The 26,012-nt window shown below is 34.2% G+C and overlaps 1 long non-coding RNA gene across 1 annotated transcript in view; it reads right to left on the bottom strand.

Moving 5' to 3' along the window:
• Window positions 1-18,827: 18,827 nt before the first annotated feature.
• LOC148223724 (uncharacterized) overlaps window positions 18,828-26,012 on the bottom strand; it is a 32,354-nt gene continuing 25,169 nt past the window's right edge. Inside the window, exon 4 of the long non-coding RNA XR_015804195.1 lies at window positions 18,828-21,035. This is a non-coding gene — a long non-coding RNA (uncharacterized LOC148223724). The remainder of the gene's footprint in view (window positions 21,036-26,012) is intronic.

Raw genomic sequence — 26,012 nt, 5'->3', positions numbered from 1 at the left:
ACTGCTTAATTTAATTATGGACCCCAGGTCTTCTGGTCACTGTCACTCTTCAACACCCTTCTATATCTCCTGTATCCACTTGCTGGGCTATGATCTTTCAAAATACCTGAGTTGTCCTTCTATATTCAGCTGTGTTGTTCTCATCATCCACTACATTGAGAAAGGATAGTTCTGCTCTCTTGTTCCTCCTTGCCTTGGCCTCTCCTTGTCTGCCTCTTCTTGTGATCCTACAGATTCCTCTCCTCCTCTGTGCCATCTGTAGTGCACTTCCCAGTCTCCCTGGGCTGTTTAACTAAACAGGCAGGAAACTAACCAGTTTCTGAGTTAAATCAGTTCTTTGAGTCATCTAAGAATGCCAGACTCTTTTCCAAATGACAGATAAGCTCACTCAAGGACAGAGAGCTGATTGGTACAAGACCTTCTTGTCCAGTGGTGACAGGTTGCTATATTCCTGTTCATCCCAACTTATAAAACCATAGCTTTACTTATACGACTGTTATATAGACAGGGCTATTGATGCTGAAGGCTGAAGTCCTAATACTCGTATGGATTTGGAAATGGTAACTCAAGTACCCTAGAAAAACACACTTTGTATAAGACTGGGATTTGCACTCAATTGCTTTGCTGGCACAGTAAGTCAGCACAGCTCCACCAATACGACAACACTAAAACTAATAGGCTAACTTGTTCATGTAGCATTTTAACAAAACAGAGTTCCAGGTCTACCTGACACAGGAAATATTTCTAATACAAACAGATTTTAACAAATTCTGATAAGCTGAATTTTGTATCATGCTTAAATGAATTTAGGAAAAATTGTAACTATCTAGTCATAAGACCTGTGTGTGTATATAGATGGGTATATCCTAATATATTAACACCTCAACTATATTGGGAACACAGTATGCTCAAATAATTTGTTTGATATGTGCATACAAAACTTCAAGTTTAATGATGGAATGAGATTAATCATGTTAGCATAAATGATTCATCCCCCTCTAAACAGAATTTCTTTTTCTATAATCTGTTACTTATATTTATTGATAGGGAAAACAGCAGGCAAGTGAAAAGCTTAAATAGGTGAAGCAGACTGAAATTAATTAAACAGACAGTGCTAGTTGAAGCATCTGCACACTGCAGAGGACCCTGACCTGGGAACGGCACTTACCCTCAGGCCCCATGGCACAGACCCGCTGTCACATCTAAAGGCCTTTGTTAACAACAAGCTTATTGGTGAGATCAGTCACAGGGAATCAGTTTTGGCTCATTCCAAGGCAGTGAGGTTTTGTTTGTAGATGTCAGGAGGGATTTAGCAGAGCAGAGTTTATAGAGAAATAGCCATAGGATAACTAATTAAATTGAAAGATTTCCATCCCGAGTTGGAAGAAGATGCTTAAGCTCAAGGGACTCTCAGCCCTGGAAGTCACATAGATTGTTCTGAGACTTTCCCATCACTTTAGAGGAACTGACTGTTCAAGGTGTAAACAACAATATTTGGCCTCATCAGATGTTCCACTGTCTAACCTGGGAAGAAAAATATTTTCTTTCAAAAATAAACAAAAAATATTGCATGTAAGTATGAAAATGTTTTTCCTAGACTACTTTTCAAAAAATAGTCCAATATAAGCAGGTGTATGAACAATTTGAATGAACATGGGCTTGTGGGTTGATATGAGTTATGCTTGCCCTACACTGGTAAAATAATTTAAATAAAAATGAAGACTGAAGAAAATAAGTTTGCAAAATGATGATTGAAAATCCCTGCAGGATTATAAAATATTTGGGGTAAGAACCAATATACTGCCGAACAAAACGATGTAGTTTGCTGCTGCAATATGTTGTTTTAGTTTTCTTTAGAGAAAGGGAGAAGAAAATATTAATCTTGAAAATTATTCCTTTTCTTTTTCTTCAATGACTGAAAAGGGATCTTTACAAGGCTTGAAATGCTGACGTTTTTAAATGGGGGGCAAAAAACTCACCAAAAATTGCCATGAAAACTTGAATCAGTACCCTAAAGAACTGGAGAGCAGGAAATAGTAGACAGACAATAAAGGTTAGAGAGACTATAAAGGTTTGAGAGACTCAGCTGAAGCAAGGAAAAGTCCTTCTGGAAATAGTGAAGCTGATAAAGGCTGGCTTTCTGTCTGGCTGGTTGCATTCTCTGGTAAATAAGTCAGAAACTCTGATCAAAGCTATTCCAGCATTAAAAAAATTGAGTACCTCTGGCTGCCTTGTAAATTCTCGAGTCTAATAAAGAGTAAGTTCTCAAAGCACCTTCTTCATTGGAGTTACTAACAGAGTTACCTAACTTTATCAAATTTTTAAGAACCCAAAATTTTTCAGACCTCTTCCAATCTGTCAAAGTTTTTAATCAGTGAGCAGGTTCAAAAACTAGGCAACACACAGGCAACTTTAATGCTTAATAGATTTCTTTTTACAGAAACAGATTAAAAAAGATTAAATTTCAAAATCAAAATAATACAAATCTCAGACCCATCAAACAACAATAAATCTAAAAAAATTTTTTCTGAGGTTATTTTGTCGATGGTCTTTCTCAAAAATAAATTTTACTAGTAATCATACGCGATAATTAGAATGATAAATAAATTATGCATAACAAAGATATTTCAAATTTATGTGTGACAAACAAAATGTATTGAGGAATGCAAGAACAACCCTTGGTATCTTCAAAGTAAACTTTGTCTTATAATACAGTATAAGGAAAGTTAAAAAGAAGAGCAATTTTTTTAAATGGCTATGTAAGATATCACGACGTCTAAGGGCGAACTCAAGAAGAATGGAGCAAATATACAATGGTTTTTTCACTCTTTTTTAAAAATGTATTTTTGCTATTGATGTGTATTACAAGTGTATTAATGAGTCAAAAATTATATTTTAGAATTGAGAGATCTTGACAGATTTTTTCCCAATTAAGTGATCAAATTGCTTTTATAACTGATGTAAATTGTTTTATTTTTCATTCAGTGTTCAAATGAGTAATTAGATGTTCAAATGTTCAAATTTAATTAGACAGTGAAACATGAAATTTGAGAAGAGTCCCAAGATTCTGTATTGTAAGAAATAATAAATAATTACTTCCAAACTACCTTTTCTCTGGCACTTCTTAATTTATAAACCTCCAGATCATACTACATCATACACCTTTTGCAAATGGATAGTGTAATAGGAGAGCATAGAAAGTGCAAAAAGCCTTGGCCATCTCTTTCCATTAAACTAATTTGTCCATCTAGTGTAAAAGTTTTCTTTGGTGAGTGTCATTGGAGTGAAAGTTTCCTAACTACTATGGGAATATTCTAAGTTTTATTGGTAAAAACAAATTAAATAGAAAATACCTGTCTGTATTTAGGTTTTCCTGGACAGATCCAAAGCTTGAAGATAATGATTAAGTAAATGATTCACAGTTATAAAATCAATCAAAATTTGAGGTTCACATAAAACCAGAAAAGATTAGATCCTTTTTCCAAATGAGTAACTGTGGGCTTTTTTGTATGGTATTTACAGTTTTACAAAGTTGAACTACTGGCAAGGATTATGATTAATATATGCTACGGGTTTGTTGTATCCAGTTTACAGAAATAACTGATTGTATTCCCATCAATTTGTTGTACTCAAAAATGTTATGGCCAAAATAAGGACACCATATATGTACAAAGCCAAATATATGCTCTTAGTCTAACTAAAGTATTAACTGCCTAATAAAAAAAAAAAAAAGTTATTAGACCAGCTATAATGATGATAAGATGGCTCAAATTATATATCATTAAAGTGGTACATACATACACTTTCCAGTCTCTACATGTGCCTCAGATGTTACACTCATTCTCATAAAGCCAATGGCTTCACTCAGGGGAGAAACTACAGGTAGTTTTGTGTAACTTTGCTTAGAGGGGTGCTGATGTTGTCATTTCTTTCTCTTTAGAATCTGCTTAGAGTCAGTTTCTTCTGTCAATTGACTTGCCCTACACCTTGCCCTTCTTTTTTCTCTGAAAATTAGTTTTACATAGAATTTTACTTTATAAGATGTGTTTTAAATATATTGTATATTTGAACCTTATTGTCCTTGTTATCTCTAAAGGTACATATACCTGATGCATGTGTTTATGCTTTTGATGGCCTGGAATTGACCACTGGTGATTTGTTTACAATCATGGGCCTCCAGTATCAATCTGTGCCTTTGCTTCAGTGCCTTTGACATCATCCTGTGCCTGCTCTCCCATTTCAACCCACCCACAGCTGCATTTTATTCTGGGGTCAAAGACAGTTCACTCTACACAGAAAGATTTGTTGATATTAGTACACATTGTTTGGACATACACCTATATATAACAAAAAGTATTATAACTGCACCATTGTGCAAAGCAAAGGAAAAGCCAAAACAGCATGTACAACAGTTCTCTGGGTATTATATAATACTGTTACAAGCTGAAGCAGATTTCTAGACAGATCAAAAGAAGTTCTGACAAAGCCTGACAGGACTTGATGCTTATTCTGTTAGCTTAGCACACAGTCTGTGACCTGCTACAAGCAACAGCAACTGCACATTTACTGACCTACAAGGTACATGTCTGTCTTATGTGTTTCCTTTTACAATACCTGGTTTTATTGAACGTTAGCTAATGCTTGTTATAACTTCCCACAGAGGCCTTAAAAGAAAAGCATGTTTCTCATGGTGAAATGTCTCTTTCAATGAGGAGCAACATGCTACTCTCACAGTACTCCTGAAATTACGTCTTTCATGGAAATATGAAACCATCTGTCTGACAATAACACTCTGCACGACTTCACAAAAAAGCAACTTAAAACTACATATGAATTAAGATACATACTCTTCTGAGTGTAAATGGTATCTTTTGTCATAGAACACTTATGATACCCAAATGACTTTCTGCCTGTTGATTCATGTGCAATTCATATCCAATTCTTCTGGTCTGTCTCCAAGTCTCTTCACAAATACTTACCAGCTTTGACCTTGCTTTTCTCACTCAGTCCTCTGCTTTCTGGAATATAATTTCTGTAATTATTACTCTTCCACTTCCCTCATATAACTCTTTCCCTCAGGCTTCTCCTTGTTTGAGAAACAGTTTTTCCCAGGTACTATCATAAACCAAGAGTTCTTCTATTGGATGTATCAGTTCCCACCACATCTAATTTGTTGTAGTAGAGTCTTGTTGCAGAACAGAAATATAAAATATTACTTCCTTCTATCTCTTGTATTATCCTGAGATAACTTTGACACATATAAAACATACTGCATAAAGCTGTGAATGAAACCTGGATATGATTATTTAAAAAACCTCTTGAGCAAGAGAAGTTAAAACTTAATTAGTTGAACAAGAAGGTATACCACAATAAAAGCAGATATTATGAGAACATAAAAATTAGTATTTTAATTATATTTTAAATTACTTCAGATAGTTGTGAGCATTATTAATAAAAATACAAGACTTTAAATAGCAACTGTTTTCTAAAACTGAAAAAGCAGTCCTCAGCTCTCTTTCTGCAAGTTGGAAAGTAATAGTATTGTGCTTAATTGTGGCATTTATTCTAACATGTTTTAAAAACCTTTGTGGAGAAGACTCCATTGACTCTATTTGTGTAATTTTCTCTGACTACTGAAGAGAACTAAAGTGAATAATTCCTCACATATTTCTACACCAGAGATGCTTAAAGTTAATTAAATTGATCTCTTACTCAAAAGACTCCTACTGATGAGAAAATAAGTCTTGTCCTGTAACCTAAGATAACATAGCATAAACATCTTGAGGTGAAAATTTAATGAAGTCCCGAAGGGATTTTAGCAAAATTTTCTTTTTTTATATATTTTAAAATAAGAAAATCAAAATGTAACTGCTTTTACACAGACATAAGTAAGATCTGCCACATTTTGAAAGTGACATTTTCATCTTAGCAGCTGAAGAGACAACTTTACAGCAGAGTCTCTGAGAACAAGAACTACTTAGACGATCAAAATTGCTATTGTATAAAGATATAGGCAGTTGCAGATGCTCAACAGGAGATAAATCCCTTCTTTCATTGGCCAACTAAACTCTTAGCATCTATTCTTGACCTTCTGTGGTTTTACTCTTGGACAAAATTATTAAGTTTCCTTTCAGTTGTTGCTGAAGCTGATTTTTAGTAAACATTTACCAATAATGATATAGTTATCATATCAGTAAGGGATTTCTAAATTCAAGAATTTATTCTTTTCTCAACAGAGTGTTTTAAATCCAGAGAAGACACCTCTCCTGTAACTTATCAGTGTATGTGGAAAATCTGCACAAATTTAATCAGATTCCTACTGTTAAATTTCATAATTTTACACAAAAATATATTACTTTCTTTATCTCTTTTCTAAAGGAGAAGTGTGTTTGCTTCTTCTTCATGCATTCTCACTACATGATACTTTTCTTATATACACTTTGGCTTTTTATCCCCGTATTCAGTATTGTAAAACAAATAAATAAAAAAATTAGGCATTATATCATGCCTTTCTCACTTCCTTCCCCAAATCAGAATCACAAGTTTGTGAGGTCTTCTTTACAATTCACATCAGTTGTGTTTTACATTAGAATTATTAAGGCATCAGTTTGAAATTTCTTTTCATCTTCTTATTGTTTTTTCTTTTTCATTTTAATTTCTTTTCTATTGTTCTCTCTAATAAAAATGGAATTCCAAAGACTGAAGGGTCTGCTTTTGCTTTTTCACAGGCAGCTCTGAGGCTAATTCTTTGCTGTAGATGAGTCCAAGAAGAAATTACACTTTGCCTGGAATGTGTCTACATGACCCCCTTCCTCGTTCAGCCTCTTCAGTTTCCCAAACAGAAGTGATCTGCATAGTTAACAATACAGGGAATCAGTCGTAACACAGCTTTTGGTCACACGCACTACATCTCCAATATTCCTGCCTTCCACTCTGTCAATACAGACGGTTGTGAATATATAAGAAATAAATAGAACCAAATTATTTTAATATTCATTAAGGTAATAATAAAAAAAAATAAAAGCAGATACAATTCCAAGCACAAGTCCATAGATTGATTTTATGGTTTTACATTTTTATAATGTCTGTGAAAATCCTACATAATCAATTAGTAAGTTTTGGAAACATTTTGTCTTTTTTAGATTTCCCATGAGTGATCTTTTTTTATAAGCATATTATACATATTTATTGCATTTCGTCTACCTGCTAGAGGACATAGGATATTGAAAAAATGCCCTGCTTTTATGGAAGTGCACAAGCTACATCCAGTGGGCAACACAGCCTGTTTTGTGACATCAGAGCAGCCTCCAGTTAGTCTGGAGACTTTGAAAATTAAAAACTATGTAGAGTGACCTGTCCTTTAGTTTAGACTTGTTATGTATTATATTTTTCTGGTATTTTAGATTCTTAAACTAATTCTACAGAAATTTAATAATAATGTAATTCTAATATAGTTGCTACTGTAGTATAACTTTGGGAAAGAGAGAATGTGGAACCTGACTGAGTCAAAAATATACTCTGTTGTGAGTATATTATTGCAATTATTCTCACAGACCAAATGTCAGACAGTATTGGTCAGGAAAGAGAATCTGGCTCATGCCATGTCTTGTCGTATGCTCCAGATACTTCAAACCTCTTCAGATTATCAGTTCTCATATACCATTTCAGAGCTGATGACTAATGTGTTACAGACAGCATTGTTGGTTCCATTGATCTTCTCCCATTTTCCTTTCTGGTTCCTCCTCGTTATGGCATAGGTGGAGGGAATAAATATATATTAGAGTCCTCTTTATTATGTGTGCATAGCTTCAATACTCAAGCAACCTACTTAGAAGGTGTTTCAGTTATCTTTCTGCATAGCTAAGTAGCCATTCTCATTGTCTAGCTCCAGGTATCTTTAGAATAATTTTGAAAATCTTGCATGAATAAGATATAATTTACTGCAAGGAGAATCTAAGGGTATATATATTCCTCAGAATACTTTCATATGAGGATATTGAATATTTCTTTTATTTCATCTTAAACTTTTTGTTTTCCTGAATTTGCTGATTTGGATTTTTCCCAGTAGCTCTTGATTGGCAAGACAATATAAGTCTTTACAAACACCAAAGTCCAAATAAAACTTCTACAGGATGATTTCTTAGAAAATATGCTTTAGAGTGAGAAAAAAAGGGACAGGAGACTGTTTTCACTCTTAATTGTATAGGTGAGATCATGCACTGTCTAGAGTTTTCACTTGTTCTCTGATTTTCATTATTTGACTACACAGTTTGAATGATGATTTGTCAGGTTAAACAGAAGAAATGTCAACATTTTCTTTTGTATCTGGGTATTCCTCATAGTGAAGAGCCAGCACAGACTTGGATTTTGGCTGCCATTGGAGACTAGGGACTGATAAAGAAGAGAAAACCCTGGGAAGTAAATGGTATTGATTTTTCTCAAGAGCTGACTTTGACCCAGTGACCAGACTTCAGCGTTCAATTTGCTAAGTGACAAAAGATCCTCCTCCTTCTATTTTGTTTGTGTAGGAGTGTTGCTTTATTCACCTTTTTCCCTTTTTCAGTGCTCAGTGTAAATCCTAGGAATCAGGGAAACATGATCAGAGTCTGTATTGGTTAAAAAAACAAACAGAATAATGATTTTATACATTAAATCTTCATAACGTTTTCCAGGCATCTGAGGTTAAATACCTTGAAACCATTAAGGTCATTCTTATTAATTGCAAGACAGAGCTACGAAGATTTCAACAAGAGCTGTATTAGAAATTGTAAAAGTAATTAATGGCTTTTACTTCACCATTGAGGGAGCAAATATAGTGGGAGAAAATGCAGAACCACAATAAAAGAAAAAAATGTTTGGACATCTACTTCTCAACGAAGTAGGTGACCTTTAGGTGGCAAGTAACTTTGTGGAACACTGATGCAGTCAGGACACCAATAAATCATTTCTTTTGCAAAATTATCCATATTCACTAAAGATTCATATTTTTGTATGGAGTTCCTGTCAGAAGGAGGATCAAATGAAGCAAGTGGCATTTCTGAACATTTCTGGTGTTTCACTGATGCTAGCCTGGATGGTTAACAAAAATAATTGACTTTCATTCCTTATATTTCATGCTGGGTCTGTTTTGGGTTTGACATAAAAATGCATGCCAGTGTTCTACTCTTATAGTAACATGGCCAAAGTTAAGGACAGCAAAATATATGTTCAGTAAAACAATAAAGAAAAAGAAATATGGGCTACTAGAGATTTAATAAGTACTGGTTTCATGCTTTGTTTTTAGCCTCCCAGAGTACTCATTGGAATAAAGTCTTGTGGCAAAATTGCCAAACCTCATGATAGACAGAGTCCTTTTGAAAGACTGGACACTTGCAGCTACTTGAGGATAATGGAGTCTATAATTTTAAAATAAAAATAGTCTGAGTTTAGTCCTCAGAGATAAATTTAAGAAAACATGAAAATTAAGGTTTAGGAGTAGTGGAGAAAACAAAAAAATAACAAAACTAAATAAATCTCTAGATATACTATTTTAAAAGGCATAATTTTTAACTTATTTCATAACGTTTGTAACATGACTCATGAACACTGCATACTGGCAGTTGCAACACAACATTATTCTGGTGACTTCAGTGAAGACTAATTTGAATTTCACTCTAAACAAAATGTGACTAATTGGCTGATTCATTTTGGCATAAATGTAAAAGTGTAATTACTCCAATGTCCTTAAACCTGGATATGAGGCAAACTGAGCTTGGCATAGAACTCCTGTAGGCATTGAGTTGGGTTGTCATATGCAGCTTCATGTGGGCTTCTTTCCAGGTTCTAGACCAGGCAGATCAGGGGGAAGAGAAAACTGCTTAAGTAACACTGTGTGGTTCCTAAAAACCACTGTGTGGCTCCTGAGCCAAAATCAACAGAAGAATATATTTTGTCCATTTTTCTTTGCACTGGGGGTTCAATAGACATACAAAAGTGGGAGAAGTGCTGAAGTAGAAAGGCAACAGAGGAAAAAGGGGATACAGGGAAGAGAAGCAACAGAACGGAAGGGTGCTTGGGTGAAACTTAAGACATTAGGGAAAGAGATCAAATAGGTCAAATAATAACAAAAGATACCTCCATGCTCCTGAGCTCTGCTAGGCAGAGCATTGCCAACATCAGGGGAGGTGGTTCTTCTTGGCTCAGTGCTTGTGAGACATGTCTGAGACACTGCATCCAGTGATGGACTCACACACACGAGAGAGACATGGACAGACTGGAACAAGTTCAGAAGGGCCATGAAGATGGTTAAGGAACTGGAGGATCTGAGCTACATGGAGAAGCTGACAGAGTTGTGCCTCTACAGACTGCATAAGAGAAGGCTTGGGGAAGTAAAATGGAAAGAATGTAATGTAATAGAAAGGTTTGGGAAAGAAAAACAGTAGGCCATTCCCATCCCTTCTATTTATTACCCATAAGGTGTTAGATGTCTTACAGAATAATTTTAGTATCAAATAACCAATTTTTTTATCTAACTATGAACAAGTGGAAGATTCAAATCAAATGTTGTCTGATTAATGACTTAAATAAGAATCCTTCTAAGATCTGAAAAGAGAAAGCATAAAGAAAGCAACCCATGATGATATGAACTAGGAGTGCTAGTGATGAGTTGCTTTTGTAGCTTGCCTTTCTCCATTTTTATTTCTTTGAAAAAATAATTATAACAACTCTGTTAAAAATGAAAGGTGACTTGAGACTACACAAAAATTCCTGGGAACACCATTTAAATTTAAGGGTATCATTAATGCTCGTCTATCTTCATTCACCATGCCAACCTATTTATTTTAGCAATTTTCAGAATCTGATGCTTCATAGACGGTGAATCAGCATTTTCTGCTAATGGCAAATTAGAATCTGTAAAGGAATTCATTTAGAAGTCACATAGCATTACTGGAAAACACAACCACGACATCAACTTCTAATATAGTACAAATGTATTGGAATCTCTGACCTGTATAAAAAGATTTTAATGCTTATTCAAACATTTTGAGGATGTTATTTTTATCCTTGCTTCCTCTCTATTTTCTATGTGCATTTTCTGTCCACATTTTCAAATTAAGAAATCTAACAGTCTATCTCTTCTCCTTTTCTCTTTTTTTAAATTGTAGTGCAGTCCTAATGCCATCTGCTACAAAAGATGTTGAGTTTTCTTAGTTTTACACTGGAGTTAAGGCAGGAATTTTATCCAAAATAATTACTGAAATTCTGGAAAACAAAAATAAGATATATTTGGATTCATTTTGAAGATATTTCATGATTTTTCCTTTTTTTAATACAATCAGTAAGTTCCTGCCTTTACGTGGAATATGTGTTGTGCCCAGATAGCAACAAAAGGCTTACTTCCAATCTTTAGAGGACATTGATGCAAAACACAGATGGAGGAGTCCCTCTTACATCTCATGAAAGGAATAGTTTTTCAAAATGTCAATAATTTGATTCTGACAGAGGAACTTGACTAAAACTAGTTTCATCTCCCCAGAGTTATGTGCAAGGCAATCCTGTAGAGACTTTGTCCATTCTCCATTCTTCTCTACTCAGTCTTCTGTCCATTTCTTCAGGTTTGTGAAGAAAAGCAAGTAGTTAGCTCTTATTTTCCACGAGTGCTTGGGTGAGGAGAGCTAAATAATTTTTTGCATATGGGATAAACTGATCTGTGACTCTCACACATACAATTTTGTCCAAATTAAAACATTTGGCTCTCAAACCAGTACAATTCTTATATCAGAGAATAAACAAAGAACTAAACATATGTACATTATACAAGTTATTCTTACTTTTCTTATTCTTCCATAACATTAATATATATTAACGGTATGTACTTTTACTGGACTGACAGGTCTTCATACTTCTCTGATGTATATGCAGGAGTATCTTTTTGATGGCAATATCTAATGAAAAATGGACACTGTCACTGGCTAAAATTAATTCCGTTAAAACTTGATGGCTTTTTAAGAATGTTAAGAAAACTTGTGACTCATAACAGACATTTTATGCAGTAAAAAGCAAACATTTCCCCCTCTTATTTTTAATTGCTAAATATGGTATATCTTTAGGCTGATTTAGTTCAGTAGGTAAATAGCACGAAATCTGCTAGTCCTACCTATGGTTTTTCCAATATTCAGCAATATCCAAATCCCCTAAGAGTCATTTAGCATATCACTGTCTAATAAATTTTATAAACATAAGCTTTGTAAGATATCTATGACATTTAAGTTGCATTATTAAAGAATAAAGTAGTGTATATGCTCAAACAACAAGGCGCTTTATTATGCAGTGCAATAAAAAAGACAGAAAAGAGTGCAAAGTTTATATGCTTTGCATGCATGATTTCCTTCCATTTTTCAGACTCCTGTAGGTATTGTGTGTCTCATTCCAGAGTGCAGTAGTAATAAAAATACACAAAACTTCACTAACGGCTTTCTAATGAACTCCTTAAAAGAAGGCATTAGGGACCTTTTAGTTTTACTGCTACCATGAATATAGAAAGCTGTGAAAACACAGCTTCAGAATAAAGATGAAAAAAAAAGTTATGTTAGTTCTTTCTGGCAATAATTTCTTCAGTCTTGTAATTCCTTATGCTCAATCTATTTCAAAAGACAGAAGTGAAGCTGACCTCTGCTTTTATCCTATAATGAATACCTTAATTATTATCAAAGCACTGACTTACTGCCATTTACAAGAGCTGCAGTGCTTGATAATCACCATAAATAATAGATTCTAATCTAAGTAGGTTAACTGCACAGATTGAAATGCGTGGCCATTCCTGCCTCCTTAATTCCACCTGGAGGCCTGAGTGACTTAATAATGCTGCAGCAATATCTGTCAGGTTCCAGAGGTCAGAGAGTCCATACCTGAAAAATTATCCCCAAAATTTTTCCATTAGTTTACATATGGGGTTGCTTTCATTCCACCAGGTTTGCCATGGCAAGAAAAAAGCAAAGGTTGCACAACCTCCTTCTAAGTTCTATACATTACAAAAACAAAACAAAAAAAAAAAAAAAAAAAAACCAGCAGAAGGCAGAGGAAAAACACAAGGATGCTGAGGGCTGTCTCTCTTTTATATTCATATAAATGAAAGCAATACAATGCAAAATTAGTTTAAAACACTATGAAAAACCCCTTTAACCTTGCAAAGTTGAGAATGACTATATGACATACACAACTGGAGAATAAAGTCCTTGGTCTCCCTTGGGTTTAATTTCCTCTTTTCTGACCAAGAAAAAAGGGCAAGTATAATTAAGGGTTGCCACTAAAACATGGGCATGTATATATGCTCAAAATCTGACTGTTTCTAGAAAGAACAATTAATTCATTCTAAATGTTTCTCTGAGAAAAATAGTTGAATTTCAATGTTATTTAATAGCAGCTAGTAGGTTTCACCAGTTTACATCAAGGAAATAGAGTGGTGTTAAGATATGGAGATCTGTCTGAAAGCTCATTGGAGCACTGCTGTTGTGAATGATTTGATGGTGTCCTACACTTCTGAGATGTGACATAGTATAATATTTAAAGAGCTATGAATCCATAAATATCCTCTTTTTTGTCATATGAATATATGGTTTGAATTTTGTTTCTAAAATATGGTGTAAATGATATTTTAATGCCCTATTTTTAAGGATTGAGTGAATACAGCTTTCGAGAGAAAATGATTTGCAATCAACTATTTGATTATCAGACTTCATATTTTCAAAAATAATGTTCATAGACTACTTTTCTTCGCATCAGGTGGACCAAATAACATGCACAGGATTTGTGACTAAGGTTCCATGCTTCTTTTCTCCTAAATAATCCTTGATTTACTTTAACAATTTTACATAACCTTTCTGGAGATACAGGAAGGTACAGTGACACTAATCAATCCTTAAAAATGTCTCTTAAATTGTACCAGATTGCTCAGTTTGAAAATTAGGTGGGTGGTATATTGTGTCAATAAGTCAAAAGCCTGTTTTGAAGAGAATCCTACTCTGCTTTCCCAACCTTATATTGAATGTCTGTCTCATTTTACTTGAATTTCTCCTGAGCAGTAAAGGCTGGATGCACCCATATAAATGCAGCCAAGGCCAATTGAGATGCCCTAGACAGGCAGGGGGACCCCAGACGGATGTACAGGGCTAGCAGTCATGAGAAAGGATTTGTGAAAAGCCTGGGAGTAGCAACCAAAGCCTAAGCAGAATACCCCATCATGCCCAAAAATGACACATGCTGTATGTCTCTTTTACAATGAATTAAAGATAATAAATAAACTATGGGTGTAATAGCAATCACTATTCTTTCTAAAAAAGGCAAACTCACTCTTCCCTAATATGTGCTTTACCTGAGCCTCATAACATCTTTTCTTATCAGATTGTCACACTTTGGAGATCAAAGTCTGCAGTTTTCTACATTCTTCTAAAAGGAAATTTTTAAAAAAAATAATAATTCAAAGTACCTCTTTTCTTCTGTCCTTTTGACATGGAGACAATATTAAGTAATACTCCATACATTAAGTCTATATCTAGGTTTCTTGAAACTTTTGAAGGAATACCAAATGGTCATAGTAACACTGTATACTTCATTTAACAAATTAGTTCTACACTTCACTCCTGAAACTTTAAAAGATACCCTTAGGACAATAAAGTTCAGTTTTAGAAATTACCATTTCCATAGTGAAACCCAATGTAAATACTTCATTTAAGGCTTAATATATGGTCTTATCCAAACTACTTCTTTTACACTTTTACCATCTGTAACTCTTTAGCTCATAGAAAAAAAAATTCTAATATACTTCCTGGGGGCAGTCATTTATTTGTCATATATGACTTTATATACTCTTTAAAGTGCAATGTTATATTTCACTAGTGTAAACTCTTTAGCTATTTCTGTACAACTGATACCCTAATATTACAGCACACAAAGGTTATTCTCTTTCAAGCAATGTTCTGAGGTGACAGTTGCAGCTATATTCTCAATTGACACATAACAATCCTAATACCTTACCAGGGGAAATTCAGAAGTTGTCTGTTCACCCTAGCTGTATTTACAGAGAGCTACACTTTTTCTCTATTAAGTGTCCCTCTAAATTATCTATATTTCACATGCGTGGGAAGTGGGGCCAGAGAGGCACTATTGCTAATATAGACAGGACAGCAGGACCAATTAATCCACCTGTTTTCATATGAGTCTGAGCCAATTGTGATGCCTCTCATTCTCTGACTGAGCATTACAATTGGACTCCCAGGGATAGGTATTAAATTGTTTGAATTAGAATTATATGGCCATAGGTTATGTCCCTTTCTGCTAATGTATACTTGTTTTACAATGGCCTGTGATCTTTGAACAGTTCAGTTATTAAAGGAACGTGAGGAAAAGAGGTGAATAAGACAATGGGCCCTTGATGTTGTTCAGCACAATGACTGTTTTTTCTCAGATTGGCAAGCTACAGCACATTGTCCTACATGCAGTGTTTAACAATGGGCCTGAAGAAAGATGTGCCAACTTTGTGTGCTCAAGAATTGTCACAGAGTTTTTTCTTTTTTTTACTTAATTTTTAATTTTCACCCTTATTTAATAATTTATTTATGAAGAAAAAGTTAGCAAGTTGCTCTCATAATACTGTTTAAGTAATATGAGAGATCAGGAAAGTCTAGGTCTACGGTGGTATATTGTTTCTTGGATTAAAAATAAAAAATAAAAAAGAAAAACAAACAAGCAAACAACTACAAAAAACAACAACAGGACAACCTGAAGGAAATCCAAAGCAGTAATTGATATTTTAATTGAGATTTCCATATGTTTGTATGTGTATGGATATTCATAAGTCTGCATGATGGAAGAATTCAAAAAAATATTGCACATAGGCTTTTGCAAACAAGACACTTTACAAGTAGTGAGAGAAAAGACTGTATTTTTCACCATCTTGGATTAAGCACAGAATTGTCAGCTGGTCAAAGGAGGTGACTGTTCCACTCTATTCCATGCCAGTCACTGCAGTCTTGGATCACAATATAAGACATATTAGAGAGTCCAGAGAACTACAAATATGGTAAAGGGCCTTGAGTGGAAGCCATGCAAGGAGTGGCTGAGGTCACTTGGTCTGTTTAGCCTGGAGAAGAGGAGCCTGAAGATATTAAGGCTGTATCACTGAGCTATGCAAAGTGGACTAACTCACTCTTTGGGAAGTTACAGATGTAGGCAACATTCACTCCCGTGATTCTTAGCTGGTTCTGAGAACAACTGATGGAAATACAACTTGGAGCTCTTCACATAAACAGCTACAATTTGCAAGGCAAAATCCTCAATCAGTAGGCAAGACCTTCATTAATGTTAATATAGCTGATATTTTGCCAAAATCTAAAACGAATATTGTACAGCACTGGACTTGTCCAACATCTCTGTTGTAGTGCCTCCACACAGCAATTATTCTTTGAATTAAAAAAAACCCAACCTTTTTCCTGACAGTAATAAAAATGCTTGAAGAAAACCAGTAAAAATGGACGCAAATCAACAGTCCAAATATTTGTCTTTGTGATATTTCAGTTGCCTGGAATTTTATTATTTGATAGTTCAACAATCCACATTCTCAGCAAAAAGCATTTGCCTTTTTACTTCAGCAAAGCCCAAATAAAATCCATCACTCTCTATTTCTTTCAATACTAGGGAAAATAAAATCTGAGGCTTTGAGTAGCAAAGATCTTGTAAATAACATTATTTCTTTTCTGTAACAAAACTGTCTATAAGACAAAAAAGTAAATAGGAGACACATTCGATGCAGCCTTCCAGCAGCAGTCCAAAGTGTCTGGGCCTCCTGTCAGTAGTCCCTGAACTTAAAATCAAGGGTAGCCAAAATTTCACACCACTCAAGATTTTTTTCCTTGGCAAAAATAAATTACCAGTGCAGCAGCACTCATGTGCTCACTGGTCCAAAAATGCTATTTCACCCCCAAAACTATAACTTCTGAATTCCATAATATAACTGACTTTTAAAACTGCAGTTATAGAAGTTCAAGTCCTTTAAATTATGAGTGTTCTAATCACTGCAAAGTTCTGAGTGATGTGACATGAAGGGAAAGAAGATTTATATTTTAAGGTATTGGAATTAATTAAAATAAAAGCCAACCAATACTTCATTGAAATCAAAGAGCTGAATATTTCTAAAGCTTAGTTTGTTCAGCTTCAATTTATAGGTGGAAGGCTGAGGTACATGGCCATATTGGGAACAAAACCAAAGTTACAGATTTGTCAGAGCTGCCAGGGCACTTATTCTTGCAGTCTACATTTTTCATAGGCATTGAGACCTTTCAAATGTGTGCTTATTTTTTTGTGTGGAGTACTTAAGTTACTACAGATGAAAATGTCACATACTGAGGTTCTACAGCTGAAATGTAAATGCCATCCACCATCATACCTCCTTCTTTTTCAAAGTTGTGAGAAAAATAGCCTTAGGATTTTATCATAGAACCATAAAATATACTGAGTGGAAGGGACCCATCAAGATCGTTGTATCCAATTCCTCGTTCTGCACAGGACATTCCAAGAATCACACCATATGCCTGAAAGCATTTTATAATTTTGGTTTTATTTTCCTGCTTGTTTAGGGAAGACGTTTAGTAGGAGGGCAAGAGGATGGACTATTCATGAATAGAGAATTTTGAGCATTGCAATATGGATCAGATCTCTTGCTCTGCTACAAATTTGGCATGACTTTGAACAGGTGACTTAGGGCTATATCTAGAAATGAGTTCTAGGTATATTGTTGCAATCCATAACTTACAAGAATCCTGACGTGTGGTGGAATCCATGCAGCTATTCCCACAGGGAGGGACAGGTGCATACATACCAGATCCAGAAAGCCAGCTTGCTGCACAGGGAGCTATATTGATATTGGCCAATAGCAAACATAAATGAGAAGTGCTATCTGAGGTGAGTATATGAGTACCATAAACAGGAATGTTAATAATAATTCTTGCCTGCCATGGCCCTCTGGAAAAGACTGTCCAACCATTTCCTTATCCACCAAACTACACACATATCAAACACATCTCTTTGCAATTTAAAAAAAGGATGTTTTAGGGGGACTGTGTGAAAGATCTTACAGAAGCCCAGATTGATGACATTCATAGATTTTCCCTTGTTCACTGATGTAATTATTCTATCATAGAAGGCCAAGAGATGTTTTCTGAGGGTCACAATCTATGAATTTGGGTTCTTAATCTCCCAAAGTGTTTTAATTTTATTTTGAAAAATGTAAGTATTTTTGTGCATTTAGACCTAGTATTTCACAGATTTGGCAAGAAAAATACTTCCATGTTGGCAACTCATATGTTACACTCATGGTTCAAACCAGTGGATTTGTAAATGGGTAGTGTGAAAATATGGTCTTTGGAAAGTAGAAAAGCTTTTAAGCTAAAATCACAGGTATGTGTGCTGGGTGTAAATCTTATATAGTAAGATTTGTTTGTGAAAAACCTGTGGGACAACAAATATTGAGTTCTATCCTATGCTACCCCTCAATGCAGAGCTATTTTAGCTCATATTGTTGCGCTACAGCCTCCTTCCCCTCATTTCCCCTCCAATACTATCACCTGATATGTCCTTAAAAACACACAAGGAAAACAATTGTTCCAGTTCTGACTGCACAAAGGACTGAGTGCATTATCCCTACATATCTATAACAGAACTGATACCAGTAACAGTGGTTGCTACGGCTCAATTTATTGTGTGAAGTAGAAGGAACTTTTAAGTCAAGAAAACTGTTTCCAGAAGACATTTGCAGGCTTTCAAAATTAATTTCTATTAAATTAGTTGTTCGGCAGAGCAACCCTTTTCATTTTTAATGATTGTTAGTTAAAAGTCTGTATCATACATTTCTACCTATGTGGCCAGCATGTCAGAGAATTATCCAAATTAAAGCACTATGGAATATCTGAGCCAATTGTGTACATGGACACTGTATAATTATGCATTTGTAACTAGATATTTCTCATTCTTTTCCATTATTTGCTATGAGTTGACTGTGAATATCTGTATACAGCTTTCAAATGTAAGGTACAAAAACCAGGTCTTTCCAGCTAAACCTAGATATGCAAATGTGTACAGTTATCAACAACATGTTGAAGATAGTCAGAAGCCTCTGATATCAGACTGGAGAAAGATGAACAGCATAAATAAGAGAAAAGAGAGTCAGGATTATTTGAACACATGTTTTTAAAAATTGGTTTTAAAGTTATTAATAATATGCATAATTTTTCAATGTTTTCTCTCATAATTAATGGAATGTGATTTTTATTTAAAATGTCTCCATAGAAATAATGAAAAGGGAGTTATTCTTTCTAATTCAGGATTGCTACTAACTAAGACCAAGATTAATAAATTTCAAGACCTTTGGCTCAGGAGCCTAAATCAATAAACACTTCCCCGTTGGTTTTCATCCAATGGCAGGATTATTGCCTTCTATTATAAAAAGAATTACTAAATCAGAAGTTCAGTGATCTACACAATTTCATCACCCACTATCATGAAGAAGTCTTTTATTTTTTGTCTCTCCCATAAGTGTTATATTATTTTACTGCACTTTTTTCCTTTCATAGCTCCCTACTACAGAAAGGAAACACAAAATGAAAAAGTCAAGAAAATACTTTATTGGTTGTTTGAATTCTCTGAAGTTGCATATTGGGTCTGAACGAACCTCTTATTAATTATATGGTGTTTCAACTTTAGAAGGCCAGTGGTCTATTTTCCTATATTTAGTTCTTGAATTTCATTTCTTAACATGATAATATCTAAATAAAACAAAAATATTTTAAGCTGATAGAAAACAATTTTCCTTCTGCTTATGTGGCATCCCAGGTGTAGTGTTCTTAGTGCCTCTGTTTCAGTACTGGTAAGGAAAAAAATAATTGCTGACAATCTTATTGCCAATCTTCCTATACTTAAAACATGGTTTCATGAGGTGCAATATGCAATTTTTCCACTATATACAAAAAAAATCTATACCTGGTACCAATTTGCAGAAACATACCATAAAGTATAATTATTTTAAAAAAAAACCTGAACAGTGATTTTCCTGACAGACTTTAAAACCATTTAATCATTTAGAGTTCCCTTGAAGTCAGTGTAAGATCCCCGAAAGCCCACCATTACCATATTCCATTGTCTGCTTGAACTGGAAGAGAAATAGCCTTGTGTGCTTATGCCTTTTCTGAGTAAAATAGGTGCTAGCAATTCTGAAGAGTTTAAATCCCTTATTAGTTGGTATTGATCAAAGGGTCAGTGTATATTATTTAAGCACTGGAGTACTTATTTATAAAGTAAATCCTGTGGTTGTGAAGCAAAGGTAAAAACACTAATTTTAAAGAGTGAAAACCTAGAAAGCAAATAAGAGTGACATAATGTTTGTTTTTATTTGTCTCCAGTTCTGTGATCTATTTTTAAGAAAGTGTCACTAAGAATGCTCAAGTGCCTGAAGAAACAGATACACACTTTTTTGAAAACCCTTTAAAATATAATATTTTCTTTTTCCAGCTACAGGATAAGGCATAATTAACCAACATGTTTGTCAGGTCATCTGATACTGAATTGCTAAAGAAAGAAAGAAACAAAGAAAAGTGCCTACAGGTTTTGCACTTCTTTTGGAGGGGTTGATAGAGACTTATTTATCTATTAAACAATGAAATAACAAATCAATTTTTTTATTCTGATTATTATTTTTTTACATTTAATGCTCCTGAAAAAAAAAAAAAAAACCTTACTCAGGAAGCTGTCCCTTATAGATGAAAAATAAAGTTCTGGTTTATATATTTCATTCTATTACTTAAGCATGAACATTCTGGAAGTTGGAAAAGACCAGCTGAACTGCAAAAGGAAATATTTTATTAAGGAGTACGATGAGCCCCAGTGTTACGCTGAGATTTCTTGCACTTCTCTGCATGATCTTATCAAAGTAAGGTGACATGTACATCTCAAAGGAGTCTCAAAGGTTGTAGATCCCCGTTGTAAATGCAGCAAAGCTGAAGATCAAATCACTGAAAAAGAAAAATCATAGTACAATCATTGTTACCATGTCAATCATGGATACTATTATTTTCACAAATCTTTCCAAGGCTCCTCATTCAAATTGAAAACAAACTGTATATACAGTTTCCTCCTTCTGACAAACCTTTTAAAACCTGTCACTGAATAATTAGAGTAGTAAATGCAAATATTTCTGTAGCAAATATATGCAGGTTGATATTGTGGAACCGTTATTCCTAGTTCAATCACTGAAATGGTGCATAATGCCATTTTGATGAAGTGTTGCCAGTTCACCTCATGCAAATACTTGGCTCCTTTCACAAGGAATTAATTTTGCTACGCTTTCTCTTTTCCTAGCAAAATGACTTTGTAAAGGTTAGCTCTAAAGAAGGTTTACAGAGACCAGGGAAAAGTGTGAAAATAATGACATATGAACAGCCAGATTCTTCTCTGCTTCAATAAACAGTTCTAGAGAATGTGATCATGTAAATCCCTGTGCACAACACAGAATGCAGAAGACATCTGGATAGAAAATAAGTACAAATAGATATAGTAGAAAAAGAAACAATAATTTTTCACATTACTTTCTTATTTGTTTATTATTTCTACAAAGTACTGGTATTGTCATTCTTCCAACGCATGAACAGCAGAACTTTAATGTGTAATCGTTGTGCTTTCATTCTTATTTTCATCACTATTAAACCTCACTAGATTTAATAAAATAGTTTTATATCAATTAACTTTTAGAAATCATAGCCTTGATCATTTGGGCTAGTTCTCTTCCATACAATGAATTAAATAACACAGATCTTGTTGTAACATAACTAAAAGCCCTACAAAGAGGAATTCCACATTGACAGCTGCATAACATGGTTTTGCCACTTTGGGCCTGAAGAGCATGAAGAACACTATAGCAGAAATATACTGAATGAGACTTTGAAGAAAAGAAATATATACTAATCCCTTTCCTAGCAGCTTTCTTTCCCCTATAACTGGCTGATACAGAGATGGTAAAAAATAGTTGTATTCTTGCAAAAAGATCAGGTTGAGGTTGTTTTTTTTTCTTTTAATTTCACAATAACCAGGGTGTCATTGTATGTAATTACATTTTCTTCACAGGCTTATTAGCTGTAAACGTAACATTTCACAAGTGTACATTTCATGCCATATTAACATTTGCTTGCATGCTTCTGAAGTGGAGGAAGTTCCTGAATTTAAATATCAGTTTTTCCTTTGCATTTTAATTAGGAGAAACAGAAAGCAATTGGATTAAGTGCCGGGATTTCAGAAGAAGTAAAAGTGTAAATAGCAATGTTTGAACACATTTGCAGAGTGCCATGAATAGAGCACTACACACTGCAGAAACACTCAGAGCTAGAACCTTATCTCTATGTGTGCTAATAAAAAATAAATAGAGTCTGCTGTAGGCCCCTAAAGCTTCAGTTTGCAGAAAGGGGGGCACAAGGAACAAGGTTCTATTAAAACAAAAAAGATAAAATCAGGCAGCTTTTCCTCATTAATTTTTCCCCTTCTTTGCCACTGGCGATAAGGGCCAACAATGCAAAACTCCAACCAGCTGGTGTTTCACAAAGAGAAAGCCTTGGGGACAGGAGTCTCCTCCTGACAGAGGCAGCCTGGGAGCCCTGCTGCAGAAGCCAGTGCTATTTACATAAGCACATAAAGGCAAGTCACCATGCAATTAGCCATATCAGGATCACACCAGTGAACTTGAGGGTTCTTTATAAAGGTTCCCCCACACACTCTCATGATGGTGCTTTATGCTTTTAATTACAACACTGTTATTGACTTTAAGACTGATTCTCTGGGGTCTAGTGGCGACAAAGTTATGATGGGTGATTTCCCAAGTTCAACCTCTTGTAAGTTACATCCTATACTATATTTGCTAAAAAATAGGTCTTTATGTTTAGGTAAAAATCCCCAAATCTTCCAGAAAGGAAAAATACTTTGGTGGTCCAGAAATACAATAACATATACAGATATTTGAAGAAAAAAAATATCATTTAGATGTGTTAAAATAGATTATAAGTGTCAAGCACATTTTTAAGCAAATGGGAATCAGAAAAAAGTAATAAGCAAAAGAAAACTCAACAGATAATTTTTAAGAAGAAACTAACTAAAAACTATAACAAACAAACAAAACAAAACAAACAAACATAAAACCCTTCAACCAGATAATAATTTATATACTTGATTTTTTTGTTCACAAAGTAGTCTGATTGATCTGATTAGCAAATCAGATCTTTGATCATTCTATCATGCCCACTGCATTGTTTCACTGTGAAAGCTTTTTTTATTAAAATTTTTGTTATTTGCTTTTAGAATTTTGTTATTCCTATTACATAGCTGAGAACCTCAGTTGTTCTTTGTTCTTTTGTTTTCTTACCCTGTAAAAAGTTTGGAATAAGGAATCAGTTAGAAATAATGAATAACAAATGAGTTCATCTGCAAATTTTCAAATGATATTTACTTGCTCCTACATTAGGAAAACTTTAGGCATTCTTGCATATTTTCATAGATGTTCTGTGATTCTTTTCAAACACGTCTGGATAGCAGATATTGTTCTATCAAAAGTGATGCGCAAAAATATGAAAATTCTTTAAGCAAAAAAAAAAAAATATGCCGAACAAGTTTATTTAGTAAACATTGAGCTGTAGTGACTGTTAAGCGCTAGCTTTGAGTAAATCATACTTTGTCAATAACCCAAGTAATGGAAGACACCTGGTTGTTATTTTTCCATCAGAGGGAAGTGGAAAGTTCGTTGTGTCTTGTGCTCACATTTGTTCATTGAAGTTTGTTTTGTTACCCTATGATAAGGAGCAGTCTAGAGGTCCGAAAGCATATTACATGCCTTGTATTTCAACAGGAGACATCAAGTGAGGTAATGATGTTAGGGCCAAAAAAAGAAGATTTTTTTGATTTATTTTATTTTATTTTTCTGAGAAAGAATTCACCTGTGGAATTCCTTGTTTGGGGAAATAATAGATTGGAAAAGTTTACATGGATCCAGAAAATGATTGAATAGCTTAATCAGAGAGAAAATCCAATGTAGTCCTAAACACAAACCACTTCTGACTCCAAACATATGGAAGCCATAAATTCTTGGAAGCAGAAATAAATACAGTGCTTGCTACTGGGTACTGTTGGAGTCAAGGTACAGGCTAGATAGGCTTTCAATCTGTTATAGTATAGCCATGCTTTTGAATGCCATTCTTTGATTGAGAGATAAAAGAAAGCAGTGAACATGGCAATAATAAAGAAAGAAAGGAAAGCAGGAGCATGCAATGTTAGGGTGCAACAGTAAAACGCTTCAGTTGTAATTAATGACAGTCATATCCTCCCAGATTTTGATCATTATATGTGCTGCCTTCGTAAATATTTCTTGCTGTTATTGCAATAAATATGATGGAATAGAAATTGATATCCCAATCTCTAAACAGACCCATAATTTAGACAGCATTATGTTTTCATTTGATAGGATTAAGTATGTTATTTGATTTCATGGAGGGAGCAATATCTTTCCCTCGTGACAATAGCACTTGTGTGGATAAACACTTCTGTTGCTAACTGAGGTACAATTATTGTATAAATGACCATTAGCATAAAAAATATTACTTTTTATAGAAATATACCTTAACTAAAAGTAAAAACTTAAAACACCAAGAAGTACTTACCCACAATTTTACCTACAATAATGTTACAGTGTATGTTTTGATATATAGCAATTTATATGAAAATATAATTAGTTAATTGCTCCTGATACATCTATATAGATTTGTACATATATTTAGATTTGTATTATCACTAAGCACCTTATAAAGGTGCAATCTTGTATTTTTTTGAAGTTACAAACAGGATATATGATATAGTCAACTTTATTTGTTGAAATATATTTACCCTGGACACCATTTTCTTATCAATAAAAAGCCAATGGAACAAACCCCAAAACAATTCCAAATTCCTGCACAATAAATAATCCAATATATTTACATACTGATTAATAAGCAGAAGAACTTGTATCACAAGCCATTTTTTTGCAAGAATGTTAGATTCTAGAAGAGAACAGAAATTCTTCATGCTGAGTTTGTCAGGAATGTCTAATTTTTTGCCTGTTATCAATCCTATATCAGTCATAACTATCACACAACACAAAATAAACTTCTAATATTCACTGATCTTAAGAAGTCTTTTACAGTTGCAATGTGCTTTTGTAAAAAAAAACAAACAAAAGAAAAACCCAAAAAATAACCAATCAAACAAATTAAAGGAGTAAACATGTCAGAAGAGTGCTTTGTCTTTAAAATGTACAGGAGTAGAAAATAGGTGCTTAGATTAGGATAGTTTTCATAGACAGTGAATTTTCAGATTAAGAAAGGATGTTTTCATTAATTTCAGTTATTTCTAGCTTTTTATGTATTTTGAATACATATGAAACTGATTTGCATTTCTTTAACTGAAGTATTAACATACTTGAGCCTCATTTTGTATCTTCCTTTAAGTCAAACATTGTACATTATGTGTTAAACTGATACTAAGAGTAAAATAGTTTGACTTCCTCATATGTTGGCTTCTGTGAAAGTATTATTTTAGCTTGATAAAGTCCAGATATCTGGAAAGAAATAACTGCCTTTCTATTTAAGACCTTAAAAGCACTCTATTTATTTGCAATCACAACAGTAGCTGGTGGACTGATTGCAAGGCAGGAGCTTAGTAAAGGCTAGATCTGGGTTTATACTTCTTCAGTAAATTCATCAAGGCAGTTAATGACAGGTTTAAGTAGCTGTCTGCACTACCAGCCAATGGTAAGCATGCTTACACAATGCAAATACATCAGGGCTTGACAATCTCAGTTGTTTTTATCCACGCCAAAAGCTGTCAGACATCCCCTTTAGGGCTTCAGATGTATTTTTAGAAAATTCTAATCTACAGTATCTGTCAAGGTATTCTTATATTTAATGCAGATATAGAAG

This window comes from Sturnus vulgaris, chromosome 5 (genome assembly GCF_052056855.1).
Source record: "Sturnus vulgaris isolate bStuVul1 chromosome 5, bStuVul1.hap1, whole genome shotgun sequence".
Taxonomy (NCBI): Eukaryota; Metazoa; Chordata; class Aves; order Passeriformes; family Sturnidae; genus Sturnus; species Sturnus vulgaris.
The sequence above is the reverse complement of the archived record's forward strand: the minus strand, read 5'-3'. Positions and strand labels throughout refer to the sequence as shown.